Source organism: Macrobrachium nipponense, chromosome 20, assembly GCF_015104395.2.
Source record: "Macrobrachium nipponense isolate FS-2020 chromosome 20, ASM1510439v2, whole genome shotgun sequence".
In the NCBI taxonomy this organism is placed as follows: domain Eukaryota; kingdom Metazoa; phylum Arthropoda; class Malacostraca; order Decapoda; family Palaemonidae; genus Macrobrachium; species Macrobrachium nipponense.
This window is the reverse complement of record NC_061089.1, coordinates 65815281-65831249: the sequence shown is the minus strand read 5'-3', so window position 1 is coordinate 65831249 and position 15969 is coordinate 65815281. Positions and strand designations below refer to the sequence as shown.

The following is a 15969-nucleotide window of genomic DNA, read 5'->3' as shown; positions in this document are numbered from 1 at the left end:
AGGCTACTGCATAATGCTTACTAAAAGCGGAAACGAAATGTTTAATTGAAAGATATTAACGAACATGCGAAAAGAAGGTGCAAATTTTGTTCATGCACATGTATCCTGAATCAGTGTTTGTTCTCTATCCCGATCTTTTAGTGATGTAATCTTCTCGTACTGTGTGAAGTTGTAGGTCATAGAATAAATTTAGTCTTGACTGTGTGAAAACCTCCGGTAAGCTTGGACAGTTACTGATTGACAATGTAGTGTTTTCAAGAAACGGAGCGCAGTGTAGGCATTACATAAGGTTCTTTGGCCTTACACCTAAGTCCTATATATATTCTATTCTATTCTATTCTATTCTAAGGATCTTTGCAGCGTCCTTTGGTCCCCTAGCTGCAACCCCTTTCATTCCAGTTACTGGACCTTTGTTCATCTTCCCCCTTTCCATCTTTCTTTCCACCCTCTCTTAATGATAATATTTTAATAACACTTTCAGCGCTGAATGGCTTCATAGCTCCCAGTGCTTGGTCTTTAAGCCTGAATTTCATATTCCATTCCGTTTCACAGCGTTATTTTTTTTTCAAGTCAATTTGACTCCGATAACCTGTTGCTCCTTACATCTGACTCCAAAGTTTGTTGGAAGTTTTTAAAGCGGTGAATGTTTCGGTAGTTCCTATAGTAGATTCATATCAGACGCTCCTAATTGGCTGTTGATAAGCCAGTCACAGGCTGGAAACTCTCAGTCTCTCGATAGAGTTCATATGGTTAAGATCTATGTTCCACCTCTCCTGAGGGATACGTCTTTCAGGAGAGGTGGACCATATACATCCTGCCTAGGTGAACTCTCGAGAGAGACTGAGAGTGTCCAGCCCTGTGACTGGCTTATCAACAGCCAATCAGGAGCGTCGTAAGGGACTGGCCTATGCGTCAGATGCACGGCTGATGTGAATCTACCATAGCCCACACTGATGGTCAAAGTGACCTCGTGTACGAGTTGCGTATAGACTCAGTTGATACCCTTCCATACCCTTCCAAGAACTGCCCAGACTCGATGTTGCCTAATTTCACAGATTGGAATTAATATGGTCCAAATGAAACTCCGGGGCAGGTAGAAGTGAGTATTCCTGTTAAGTATTTGATTTAAATCGTATTGTTGAACAAAGTGTTGAATGCAATGTTGCTATTAAGTGATGGCAATTGTCTTAACTTATATGTAGAGAGGCTGTAATAATAACTTCTATAAAGCGCATGCCACTGTTGCTCAGCTCTATCTGACTGTTAAAGTTTATGAGTTAATTCCTTACGAGTTGGTTACACTTACTATTTTTTTAAAGAAATATTCGCCATTAATTTTGAATAAATATTCGTCATAATGGGTAATTATGAAAGACTGGACATGCATTCTTGGCCAACACGAGTCATTCTGAGGAAGTTTGTCCACTTCACGTGAGCTCCCTAAAAAGAAAGAAAGAAATAAAAAAAAAGTTTCAGGTTAATATGGTCAACCCCACCTCATTGGTAGGATTGCTTATTGTGCTATCGGCTTCGGAAAGCTTTTTCTAATGGGAGTTTTTTTTTTTTTTTTTTTTTTTTTTTTAGTGGGAACGACGCCAGGCGTTTCATTTTCGTTTTCCATTACGTTGATAAGGTTTGTCCCTGTCCGCTGTCAGCGGAATCCCTCTTTATGTGGCCCTCATTAGCTAATAATAGTGGTGACGGTGATCGCGTACATAATGACGATGATGGTGATTAATCAGGAAAAGGAGGTTATCTTAATGATGATTGTGGAGGTAGTTCTCTCTCTACTACTACTACTACTACTACTACTACTATAATAAACAACTGTTGAGGAAGACCGCTTATGAGACCTCCTTGAGGCTCCGAGGTCGTCGCCAACGCCAAGCACGTCCTCCTCCCGTGCGTGGTGCCTCTACTGCTGATGTCATGTTTGTGTTCATCAGTATTCTAAAACGACCTCCAAAATGATGTAAATAACCAGGGGTTTCGCGGTCTGCTGTTGCTGCTGTGACCACACTTGCGAGGTTGTGCAAGTCGTCGTCGTGGGTCGTCACTCCGTGTACCGACGACTTGCTGTTAGTAGTCCGGTTTCCTAAGCTGGGGCTGATGCTGGTGGTTGGATCTCGTAGGATGAGGATGCTTCTCTCTCTCTCTCTCTCTCTCTCTCTCTCTCTCTCTCTCTCTCTCTCTCTCACCTTTGGTGTGGTTTGCTTTTTCGTGGCTGGCTTCTGGTTAGTGCTTTGCTGGTTTTGTAAATCTTATCTTTTAAGGATTTAGACTTGTGGGTTTTAACAAGTCGATTTTTGGTTTCGTTTCATTACATAGGAATATTTTCTTATTATTACTGCCACCTCTGCTAATAATAATAATAATAATAATAATAATTTTTTGACATAAATGGGACTGTTTTCTTTGTCATTCCGGAATGTAACCGATGCAAGTATGTTTCTGTTTCTGCCTTGTGTATTTTGTTAAAGACTCAAGTTTGATAAATCTGTCGGGTTAGGATCTAGATGAGTGGGTGTTGGCGAGTTTGGCGTTTTGTCTTGCTTAATAGGAATGTTTTCTGACTACTACTATTATTGCTACTCCTACCACTGCTAATTATTTTATTTTATTTTATTATTATTATTGGTATTATTATTTTGTCTATCACAGTCATCCAATTCGACTAGGTGGTTTTATAGTGTGGGGTTCCGGGTTGCATCCTGCCTCCTTAGGAGTCCATCACTTTTCTTATATGTGCGCTGTTTCCAGGAGCACAATGTTCTGCATGAGTCCTGGAGCTACTTCAGCCTCTAGTTTTCTTAGATTCCTTTTCAGGGATCTTGGGATCGTGCCTAGTGTTCCTATGATTATGGGTACGATTTCCACTGGCATATCCCATATCCTTCTTCTTTCTATTTTCAGATCTTGATACTTATCCATTTTTTCCTTCTCTTTCTCTTCAACTCTGGTGTCCCATGGTATTGCGACATTATTATTATTATTATTATTATTATTATTATTATTATTATTATTATTATTATTATTATTATTATTATTGCGTTAGATAGGAATGTCTTTCATTTGTCATTTGGGGAGGTAACTGATGCAAGTGTTTTTTTTTTCCTGTTTTATGTAATTTGTTGAAACCAAGGACAAGTTTGGATCTGTAGGTCAGTAGCGTCGTTGACGAAATATACTTGGCACTCAGTGTGAAGGGAGCGAAGAGATGCACTCTTGTCATTGTTGCGTAAGGCATTAATTCACTGTAAGAACTGTGACGTCGATGTAGCTCATTATGATTGTTATCTCGGAAATGTAATGCTTTACATTACTGTAACGCAATGTGATGCTAAAAGGAGTTATGCACCACATTACAGTAGTGAACCGTAACGCATTGTTAGTTCTGTAACCGATGTAATGCAGTATGATTACAGTGAAAAGAAATGCACTTGACGAAAGTGAAGTATATATCTTACAGGTTAATTCCACGGAAGTTGGTCCCTCAGCTGCATATTTTATTATTATTATTATTATTATTATTATTATTATTATTATTAATAATAATAAACCAGAACAGTTGCATCTTATAAAAATTATTATTGTTATTATTGTGAACGTTGTTAAACCAAAACAGTTACACCTCTTGCATCTTATAAAGTTGTTCTTTAAGATTTGCTATTATATAAGATTGGGAAAGGTGCAAGAAGACTTGAAGGAAGCGGACTGCTTTGTTGGAGTGGGGTAAAGTGAGCGAATGGAAAGCCAAATTTCATGTAGAAAGCAATGAATTTTTGATCTGAGTATGACAGCTGTTTAGGGAAATGTCCCCCGGAGGAAGGGGGATGTCAGTGCCGTCACGCGATGCACTGTAGGCATTACTGAATATTTGCAGCGTCCCTTCGGCCCCTAGATGCTGCAACCCCTTTCGTTCCTTTTGCTGTACCGCCACTCATAGTATATTTCTTCCATCTTGCTATCCACCCTCTCCTAACGCAATTGCGAGGTTTTCCTCCTGTTGAGCTTTCCATGATCAGATGTTGTTATAGTAGGAGGTCAGTCATTAGCGAAGCTAAACAGTGTTCAACATTCGTTTTTAATGGATTTTGTGATGTTCATTGCATAATGCACTGGATGAAATATGTGGAATATCCACCTTGAAACGCAGCTTGTACTTCTTTATTGATGTAAAATGAGAGACTTGTGGCACCTCGATGTTATGGTCATTTTCCTGATAACATCAGTACAACGCCTCCCTCGTGTCTTTGGTCTGTTCATTGTTGTTACGTGATGTTTACAGTAATTGTTTCTGTAGATGTTTTTATTTATATGCAAATGACATTTGCACATTGTTTCTGTAGAAGCTTTTATTTGCATGCAAATGATATTTACGCCTGTGGTTTCAGTGTATTGTTCGGCGTAGGAAAAAAAATTAGGTTTTTTTTATTTCATCATTTGACTAAATTTTGGTTAACGAGGAGGGCGGTTGATGTCGTTAGCGGCATTCACATTCAGGTTTGATTGAATCGATTGATAGATAGGTTTATATCAGTCTGGCTACACATAAAAGTTGCCCATTTGAAAAAAAAAAAAAAAAAAAAAACGTTTGACTTTGATGACATTGGCAATGTTCCCATTTTTCCCCGGGCGTGGAAATTTGTCGAAACTTACACTCTCTGCTCTGGTGCGAATCATCTTTCGGATAATGACTTTGCAGTTGCGATTGCGAGTTATTGCGGCATCCTTCGGCAGGTGTCCTTTCCTCTTCCTCTTCTTCCTCCTCTTCTCTCGGTGGCTGATGGTTGATCCCTCCTGATAGGATCCTTTTGTCGCGTCGCCGTCATCGTCCTTCCTGCCGGGAAAAATTCCAAGTGGGGAAATATATTTGTGCTCGAGGTGTCAAGTCTGTTGGCGTCGGTACTACGAGAATGATTGCCGTCGCTCACATGTCATGGAAAACTTTTTTTTCTTTCTGTCAATGTAACGGCCTAAGTTGTTGGTATTCGTAGATGCCTGTTTATATATATATATATATATATATATATACTATATATACTATATATACTATATATATATATATATATATATATATATGTATATAGTTCGTCTAACTTTGGCATTCGAATATTTGTAGAAGCCAGGTTCTTCGATATGTTTGTCGTCCAACTTCCGTATTCAAATATTTGTGGGAACCACAGTTTTGGATGTATATTTCATCTTATCTGTGGCATTTCAGTATTTGTTGGAGGCAGAATTTTTTATAGTTACTTTGTCTAACTGATGCATTCGTATAATTGTGGGAACCTGAATTTTGGGTATATATTTATTTCATCTAACTTGGGCATTCCAATATTTGTGGGAATCAGGTTTTGGGTTCTTGATTTCTTCTAACTGGGCATTCGAATACTTATGGGAAACAGATTTTTGTATCAATTTCCTCTAACTTTGGCATTGGAATATTTATATGGAAGCTAGAATTTTGGATATTTATTTAATCTAATTTTGGCTTTCAAATATTTGTGGGAATCAGTTTTGTATTATTTTTTTTAATCCAACTTCGGCATTCAAATATCATGTGGGAACCAGATTTTTGGATATTCATTATAATAAGTATAATCTGATTTGGTCTTTCGAGTATTTGTAGAAATCAGGTTTTGTGGATATTTATTTAGTCTAGCTTTATCATTTAAATATTTATGGGAACAAGGCAATTCTTCTATTGTCATGTATAGGAATTATAAAGTAATTGTATATTATACGGGCCACCAGCATACACTTACTTTCCTTTCGTTTTACAGTGTTTGTTTTTTGCAATGACGACCAGCATTGAGGATAGACGCGTTTTGTAAGCTATGGTGTTTATGTACAGGGAAATTGTGATTCGTGTCATTTTTGTTTTTATGTAAGAAATGTGATGAGAAGCAAGAATGAACAAAACTGACTCTGAAATGAACATATTGGATGGACAACATCGAGAGCGAAAACCTAGAAAGCATGATGCATTGCATTTTTAAATCTCTTTTCTATGTTGATAATGCCAAGAAGATTATAAGGTTTATGCACAGTGAATTCAGATTCGCCCTGCAAGCAAGATGGTTTGCTAAACTAAAAAAATAGTTCAATTTCACTCTGTGGTCGTAAAAAACAAACTTATATCAAATGTTGTCCTCAACACTTGTGTACATAAATTTTGTGGCTGAAGTTTCAACCAGTTGTATTTGATCAGAAATTAACATTTAATAGGGGTATTGGCGTATCTTTGATATAGAACCCAAACATCGGTGCCTAGAGGTGGCACAGATAACTTTTAGGCCACCTGGCATTTTATGAGGTTAAAGAGGTGAGTGAACTGTGACCCGCTATTTATGATAGTAATCGTGAATGGCTTCCGACTGCTTCTGTTAAATCCTAACCAGGAGGAGTCGTTAGCATACGTAATAAACAGGTGTAAGTTAATCCGAGATCTTGGGACGGATAGAACTGATGTAACGAGAAAATTATACAATTCTGAGAGAGGCGAGAATTTCCTTTTCAAATCCGGCCTAACTTGATTGGATTATTATCTCGGCAGCAGAGTAGAAAACGAATTAGTTTTGGAACAGTTGTTGACGAGTTCAGAAGGTTTTTTGCATATGTTCTAGGATTACACACACACACACACACACGGAGTGGTCTGTGTTCCTTGCTTTATTGTTATAAACATTACCATGTATGGAATATATTCATGTGTTTGCATTGTGGGAAGGATTTGGATATATCATTTTCCTCAGCACAATTGACTCCAGATTATTACATAGGGCTGGAATTCGAAGCTGGCGGTGGTTGAAGTGGCTGGAATTTCAAGTATCTGCTCACTGCTGGCAGATGCTTCAAAAAAATACACAAGTTCTAGTGCCGTGCATCCGTAGCTTGTATAACTTGGGTTGACACTTTGATATGTTGCCCAACTCCAGGAATGATACTGGCATTCATTCGAATACCAGGAGGTATGCTGGTATATTTCTGGTACACGAAGGGCCCCCAGTCTTATTTTGTACAGGTGTGTTGAAAGTTCAACTCTGTTATAAAGTAAGTTTGGTTCATGGGATAATAACAAATATAACCATTACTTAATCAGGGAAGAAAGACAAGCAATTCCAGCCAAGGAATCCGAAACAGAAATATATGCCCGAGTTCTATAAATATCCCGGGAGTAGATTATCCCTGAATGGGGCGAAATGTCTTGGAATGCGAACCGAGTAGAGACAGTTTTTATGCCTCTATAAAAAGAAACTCCTTCACAAAGTTGCACAAACTTGCTTCAATGTAATGTGGTTGTGGCAATGTGGGTACTAGGAGGCAAGAGTGTTCCATTGACAGTAGGTGGGAGTCTCTCTCTCTCTCTCTCTCTCTCTCTCTCTCTCTCTCTCTCTCTCTCTATCTCTCTCTCTCTCTCTCTCTCTCTCTCTCTATCGCTCTCTCTCTCTCATTTTTTCTTTTTCCCCTTTCTCTCTCTCTCTCTCTCTCTCTCTGTGGTCAGTAGAATTCACAAAAAAACTGTGTTTGATCATTGAAAATTTTATCTAGTTAATTTTTTTTTGGCAATGGGACCTTACTGTGACAGTTTGTTCCTTGCAGTTGACAGCAACGAAGCTTTCTTTAAACCATCTTTGCAGTGTATGCTCCCTGGTCCTGCAAGAGCTCTCCGTTTTGATTTGGGCTTAAGACCGGATTGAATTTATATATTCTCGCGAGTGAGAGTTAATGTCCTATTTTCCTATGTAGTTCATAGAGTTCCCATATTAAGAACAGTAATTCTTGTTGCAAAGTTTGGACTATATCTGTGCATAATATATATATATATACGGTATTATATATATATATATATATATAATAATATATATATTATATATATATATTATATATATAATGTATGTATGTAATGTATGTATGCATAGATATATTGTTCTTAATATGGAACTCTATGAACCGCCCATAGGAAAATGTGACGATATATATATATATATATATATATATATATATATATATATATATATATATATATATATATATATATATATATGTATGTATGTATGTATGTATGCATAGATATATTGTTCTTAATATGGGAACTCTATGAACCGCATAGGAAAATAGGACGATATTAACTATATATACATATATATATATATGATATATATATATATATATATATATATATATAGATATATTACATTAATACATGCATGCATACAAATATATGTGTGTGTATATATTGTAATAAATACAGACACACAAATATATATAGACATATAGATATGGTATAAAACTTCCAGGAATCTCAAGAATAAAGGTCTGTTCCATTTCATATGAGGGACGACAGTCCAAGGATCACCCGGTGTTAAAGATGATAGAGAGAAGGCTTCCGATATTCCCTTGGCCGTCGGCTGAAAGCCGTAAGAAAACACACACACACATACAGAGAGAGAGAGAGAGAGAGAGAGAGAGAGAGAGAGAGAGAGAGAGAGAGAGAGAATGTCTCCGCATACAATCAATGGAATTGCCTTCCTCGTGGCACCCCTATCGGTACAGTTACACAGCAATGAGGTTGTATTGTACGTCCTGCACGAGGTAGCTTTATTCAGGACTATCGAGAGAGAGAGAGAAGAGAGAGAGAAGAGAGAGAGGAGAGGAGAGAGAGAGAGAGAGAGAGAGAGAGAGAGAGAGAAAGCCGCAATTGGTTCGGATTGCGGGGTATGCTTCTTTTATTGGGGCATTATGATGATGTCGGTCCAGAAGAAGAAAAAAAATATTATTCCGTTGACCTTTGCATCGTCGAGCGTCGATCTGTATATATCTGTTTATGTATACGGTCTATCTATCAATCTATCCATCATCTGCATATGTATCTTAAATATTTATTTGTGTGTCTTGTATTATTAAGTTAAAAAATGGATGTTTTTCATTCTGTACCTATGTCTGTTTTAATCAACATAATAAGTGCAGCTTCCAAAAAAGTTTTTTCTCTCTGTCTATTTGGAAGGTATGAAAGTCGATCATTTTGTGTCAGTTCTATGAAAACGAACTGCTTGAATGTTGCAAGACTTTCCTTATAAGAAGGGGAATTATGTTTAACTTTTAAGAAAATTTCTCTTATTTATGTGGAAGGTATGAAAGTCGATTTTTTGAGGTCCCTCTTTTTCTGTGGGTTTATTAAATTCAATTTTTTTAGTTCTGTTTGTCCTGAGTTAAGAAAGTCAATTTTTAGAGCTCTATTTGTATGGAGTTATGATTGTCTGTAATTTTGTGTCAAATCTTTGAAAACGAACTGCTTGCATGTTGCAAGACAGTCCTTATTAGAATATGAGTTTATATGCCCCCCGCCATTTTTTTTTTTTATGAGATGTTCTTCAAAATGTGCTACTATCCTTAGAGGAAACAACGCAATCCTGTGATTTCAATAGGTGGCCATTGACGATCGCCAGACGCCTTGTTCGCCCAAGTTCTGGTAACCAGTAACAGAAATTGAAGTGGGAGGAGTCTGGTAACCTCTGGAATTGGTCTCATGGGGACCCGAAAGCCATCAAGCGGTACTTGGCATCAAAAATCAAAAGTAAACAAGTAAATATTTCGCCGAAGTTTCTTCGGCGCAATCGAATTTTCTGTACAGCGTTTAATTTCGTTATAATGCTATATAAGCTGCGACCCACGGCCCGGTGATGGCTTTCCTTTAGCCGGTGCCAGACGGACGATCATGGCGAACTTTAACCTTAAATAGAACAAAAGCCACAGAGGCTAGAGGGCTGCTATTTTCTTTGTTTGATGATTGGAGCGTGGATGATCAACGTAACAATTTGCAGCCCTCTAGCCTCGGTATTTTCAAGGTCTGAGGAGGCACAGGAAAAAGTGAGAACGGACAGACAGAGTCATCTCAAAACTTTCGTCCATAGAAAGCTAACGAGTGGGAGCTTGTAGGTCATTTTTGAAGTAGGAGGAAGCTGCGACTGACGGCGTAACTCAAACGTAATATAATAAAACGTTACTTCCACCGCACTCGTCGAGGTTCTTTTGGAATTCTGACGCGTTTCTTTTGATGTTCGCCAGTACCAAGCCGCATCACGCCTGTCCCAATTAATGTTTGAGGCTTTGCTCCTACGAATCCTCTCAAAGTTTTCACGTCATTTTATGGTGAAATTCTGTAGTGTACGTGGCATTTTTTTTATCCATATTTTTAGTTGTTTTACAGAAAAAGAAACAGTAGATACAGTCTTGTATTATCATTATTATATTATTATATTACGCGCTTGATGGCATTGAAGGCTGTTAAATTAGCTAACAACCTTTCTCTTTGAGGATGCTTTTGTGCGCTAACAGTGAAGAACACACGGGAGAGATTATTTTCGAGTCTGACCTTTTATTTTTTTTTTTTTTTTTTTTTTTTCCCAAGCCTTCTTCCTGTCTGCCGCAGCTTTTCACCGGTAACTGACGCGTATGATAAAAAGAAGGAGTTTTATTTTTCCCTTTTTCAAAGGGCTCATCCAAATTCGGTGAATTGTAGCTACAACATTTGTCAAGACCGTTACCTGCCCGGAAATTCTTAAGAATAAAGTAGTCTAGTAGCCCCATCCTCCAAAAATCATCGTGACTTTTCACCCGCTCCTGACAATTGTTTCACTGGACGAGTGGGTTCCGTACTCGACTATCAGTCTGGTAGCCGGAGTTCGCTTCCCGCGGCCGCCAGCTAGGAATCAAAGGAATTTATTTCTGGTGATTAGAAATTCATTTCTCGATATAATTTGGTTCGGATCCCACAATAAACTGTAAGTCCCGTAGCTAAGAAACCAATTGGTTCGTAGCCATGTGAAAAAGGATTTAATGCTTTGGGCCAGCCCTAGCAAGGAGCGCTGTTACTGAGTGCAACCGCGATGTCTTTCTCCTGTTGCACGTTTCAAATCCCAATGTCAATCTCCCTTGCAGTGCTGAATGGAATACGAGGGGTATGGGTCACAAAGACACCCAGGAGCGCTAGGCGGAGAATTTGGAATTTGTGAGCGGGGTTCGGAGGAAGGGAAAATGATGCTCTCTCTCTCCGGCGCCGCCCTTCCGCCCCAGCTCATCTCCGGGATGTCATCTGGATGCTGCGGCGGTATTTTCTGTGTGGGACTCACGCTTCTATCTCTGACCTTTTCCACTGGATCTCCTCCGTGTACTTGGTCATTTAGTTAAAGATAACCTTGGCTGTATGATTTAGCCAATGCTCGGGAAATGTCACGAGGCCGGAGGTGTATAGGTTTTTTTTTCTCTCTCTCTCTCTCTCTCTGCTTTTATGCAGTTGAACCTCTCTCTCTCTCTCTCTCTCTCTCTCTCTCTCTCTCTCAGCTTCTTTAATGCGAAGCTTTCAGTTTTTATGTAGCCTCTCTCTCTCTCTCTCTCTCTCCTCCTCCTCCTCCTCCTCCTCCTCTCCTCCTCCTCGCACCGGGAGTTCTCTCTGCTCGCAAACTGAGTTACTAGCGTTCGATGACCGTGCCGATGTTGTTGTTTGATGAGGAGGAGAGATGAGCGAGTTTGACTTCAGCGATGAAGTGATGCACCTGGTCGTTAGTCGACCAGTAGTAGGTCGCATGTAAAGGAGAGAGAGAGAGAGAGAGTGTCTCTTTCCGAGAAGGTGAAACCATTCATATCTCTCTCTCTCTCTCTCTCTCTCTCTCTCTCTCTCTCTCTCTCTCTCTCTCACACACACAGGACCATAAAGGAGGAAAGATTTTACATACTTAACTGCTGTGTCTTCTTCTCCACCTCCCCCAGGAGCTTTGGATCTCGTGAATTTGCAGTCGCAGCCAACATGAAAGCGCTGCAAAGGGGTTAACTTCGATTCTGGAGCATAATTGTGTCATTAGGAGCTCTGATATTATAGAATCTCAAAGGTCAGGCTTCCTTACCCCCGCCGGCACAAGCAAGCTATTCCGAGTCAGGGCATTTGTTTGCTTGTATTTAGAGTTGCTGTTGTTGTTGTTGTTTGTTATTGCATCTAGAGCAGGAGAGAGAATGATGAGTTGCACAGTTTAGTTTCCAGATAAAGTATCGCACAGCGAGCTTTCAAGAACTTGTACATCTCTCGTTCTCTGTATTGCAATGTATGTATTAGGTTGCAGCATCGTGAATGTTTTAGAACGGTAACAAATGTGCTAGTCAAGCTTATCATTGATAGAAAGCAACGTCTCGTTTCTGTAATGCCCTTGTATAAGGAGCTCACTCTACGCCTACTTGGTATATGAGAGGTTATGCCCAACATTATTCTCATAACTGATTGGAAAAGAAATTTTATTTTTTGTCGAGTTGGACGATGAAAGTGCGATGTTGAAAAAGAACGGCGTGTTTCTTGTAATGTTGTCATCTTCCGATATTAGAATGGATCACCTTGGGCTATCGAGGTCATTTTAGGATTTTAAACTCTTAAGATAAAATCCCCCAGGGCTGACAGTGACAGAAGAATAATAGGTCCCTCATGGCTAACAGTCACAAGAATTGAAGGTCCCTCATGGCTAACAGTCACAAGAATTAAAGGTCCCCCATGGCTAACAGTCACAAGAATTAAAGGTCCCTCATGGCTAACAGTCACAAGAATTAAAGGTCCCTCATGGCTAACAGTCACAAGAATTAAAGGGTCCCTCAGGCTAACAGTCACAATTAAAGGTCCCTCTAGCTAACAGTCACAAGAATTAAAGTCCCTCATAGCTAACAGTCACAGAATTAAAGGTCATAGCTAACAGCAACAAGAAAAATAGTCCCTCAATGGCTAACCATCACAAGAATTAAAGGTCCCTCATGGCTAACAGTCACAAGAATTAAAGGTCCCTCATGGCTAACAGTCACAAGAATTAAAGGTCCCCCATAGCTAACAGTCACAAGAATTAAAGGTCCCTCATGGCTAACAGTCACAGAGGAATTAAGATAAAGTTGCTTAAAGCTACAATGACATTTCAAGTTAGGAGAAGGTCGTTTAAGGCTAGAGAGGTCATTGGAAGATCAATACTTTTTGTTTATTCCACACTGTTGAGATGACAGAAAGGTGGTGATGAGCTTGTTTGAAGCTGCCAAGGTCCCAAGGTTGTCTATAGGTATTGACTAAGAACTTAAATAAAGTTAAAACGACTGCGGCTAGAGAGCTGCAATTTGGTATGTTTGATGATTGGAGAGTGGATAATCGACATGCCAATTTGCAGCCCTCTGGCCTCAGCAGTTTTAAAAAAAATAGACGGCAATTAATGAAATATTTGTATTTATGATTGTGGACCGTTGTCGTGGACTTCATCACGAATCGAGACGATTCACAGTTGGGATATTTCTTATAGTCTGTCATTTCCCTTGAATTTCCTGTCGCCTTATTTGTCTCCTTTTAAATTCATCGAGGAACTGGGCCATTCAGCATTAGCTAACTGGGGGTCATTGTAGCGGGCCTCACATCATCCATTCTCACTCTCGACACCATTTCTTGATTTTTCTTTTTCCTTTTATGACGGCGCTGAGTGGTCCACTTGGCCCCAGAGCCTGAACTGGGCTCTTAAGTGCCATACATCCATCCGTCCATTAATGCATTTACCCTAATTGCTCCCCTTTTCATTGCCTCCTGCCTCTTTGTATAATATATATAAAAGTTGAAAGATCACATTTAGTATTCGGCGTCGGTGACCACCTCCTGCCTCTTCCTTATCTTATGCCTCCAGCTTCACCCCATAGAAATACGTATTTTATTTGTGTGTGTGTGTGGGGGGGGGGGGGGATGGGGGTTAAGGGTGGGGGTGCCTGTTTCTCGTTCTAGCCTTCTGTTTCGCCTTATTTATGATAGGCGCACTTCCGAAGAGCCCTTGTTCTTTGAACAGAAACCGTTTCAGGAGTTTAGAAGACGTCTTCGAGAGAGAGAGAGAGAGAGAGAGAGAGAGAGAGATTCTAATGCTTTTAGGGGGACTGCTCTGAACCCATGACCTTTACCGCTTCCTTGGAGTTAAGGAAGCGCTCCTAAAAGGAACTTTGTGGGGGAAGAATTTGCAGTAGGTCAGGTTACATTTGTAGTTGCTGGTGTTCCACACGAAACCCAGAACCGTAGGATCTGTGGGGTTAACAGAAACGCTTTCGAAAGGATTCAGGTGTTTAAACGTATTGAGACACTTTTAAAAGCATTCAAGTCTTTGAAAAGTAGTAAGACACTTTTAAAAGCATTCAAGTCTTTGAAAAGTAGTAAGACACTTTTAAAAGCATTCAAGTCTTTTAATAGTAGTAAGACACTTTTAAAAGCATTCAAGTCTTTTAAAAGTATAGTAAGACACTTTTAAAAGCATTCAAGTCTTTTCCAAGTAGCAAGACACTTTTAGAATCATTCAATTGTTTAAAGGTATTAAAACACTTTTAAAGATACTCAAGTTGTTAGAGGTATTAAAACACTTGAAAGTATTCAGGTGTTTAAAGGTTTTAAACCACTTTTAAAATATTAAAACACTTTAAAAAAATATTCAAGTGTTTAAAAGTATCAATACGCTTGTAAAAGTATGCCAGTGTTTAAAAGTATTAAAACGTTTCTTAAGACATTTTAGTTTTTTTAAATATTAAAACAATTTTAAGTCAGGTGTTTACAGGTATGAGAACACTTTGAAAAGTATAAAAGACTTTTAAAAGTATTCAAGTGTTTAAAAGTATTAAGACATTTTTAAAGATATTTAGGTTTTTAATAGCATTAAAACATTTTAAAGTATTCAAATGTTTAAAATAAGAACACTTTTTAAAGTATTTTCGTGTGTTGAATATTAAAATACCTTTAAAAATATTAGTTTAAAAGTATTAAAAATAAAAATGAAATTATTAACAATTTAGAAAATATTCAAAGGTTACTATTTTTAACCCCTGAAAATTTTTTTTTATTTTAATACTAAAACACTTATGAAAATATTAATTTGTTTAATAGCATTAAAACACTTTTGAAACTATTCAAGTGTTTAATAGGTATTAAAACACTTTTAAAGTATTCAAACGCTTTTAAAAATTTTCAGGTGTTTAATAGTATTAAAACACTTAAAAGTGTTCGAGTGTCTAAAAGGATTAATATACTTTCAGTAGTATTTCTAGTCTTTAAAAGTATTAAAAAAAACTTTTAAAAACATTGGTGTCAAAGCATTAAAACTTTTAAAAGTTCAAGTTTCTAAAAGTATTGAAACCGTTTTGGACATATTCAAGAGTTTGAAAGTATTTGAGTGTATGGGAATATTTGAAAGTATTTGAGTGTATGGGAATATTTGAAAGTATTTGAGTGTATAGGAATATTTTATGATTATAGCTTCAGGTTTTATTTCATGTTTTGACAAAGGCGACTCTCTCTCTCTCTCTCTCTCTCTCTCTCTCTCTCTCTCTCTCTCTCTCTCTCAAAATTCTAATAAGAGCGTTGGGGGAAAAGGTTCCTTGGAGAGAGAGAGAGAGAGAGAGAATATGCTTTCTGATCCCCGAGAAGGAGTTTTATCACTTTGACATAAATGTTATTGTAGATATAAGAAAATATATATTGTCAGAGAGAGAGAGAGAGAGAATATGTTTTCTGATCTCCGAGAAGGAATTTTATCACTTTGACATATATGTTGTTGTAAATATAAAAACAATTATATATATTGTCAGAAAGAGAGAGAGAGAGAGAGAGAGAGAGAGAGAGAGAGAATTTTATCGCTTTGACATGAGTGTTTTTGTAAATATAAACAAACAAATGTTCTTGGTTTATTGTCAATAAAATTGCCTGTGGACCACAGATCCTCGTAACCAGATGAGACTAACGTTCCGTTCTCCATTGTTTCAGATTTTCGATTGAGCTGTGTTCATTCCGCGGATTTTCCTGAGGTAAGTTGGAATCTTAAGTTTGTTATCGTCATGACATCCAAGTATGTGTTATAAAAATCCACAATTATATATTAGAGTATATTACTGTGTAAAATAAACGTAGACTTTCGAACACCGTTCAGTGTTAAC

At 38.1% G+C, this 15969-nt stretch overlaps 1 protein-coding gene across 14 annotated transcripts in view; it reads left to right on the top strand.

Moving 5' to 3' along the window:
• The window catches only part of LOC135226765 (plasma membrane calcium-transporting ATPase 3-like), a 538460-nt gene that overhangs the window by 81222 nt on the left and 441269 nt on the right, over nucleotides 1-15969 (top strand). For all 14 annotated transcript variants that reach the window (XM_064266580.1, XM_064266568.1, XM_064266575.1 and 11 more), the window contains one exon: nucleotides 15800-15840. The gene's annotated coding sequence lies outside the window, so the exon portion shown is untranslated. The remainder of the gene's footprint in view (nucleotides 1-15799; nucleotides 15841-15969) is intronic.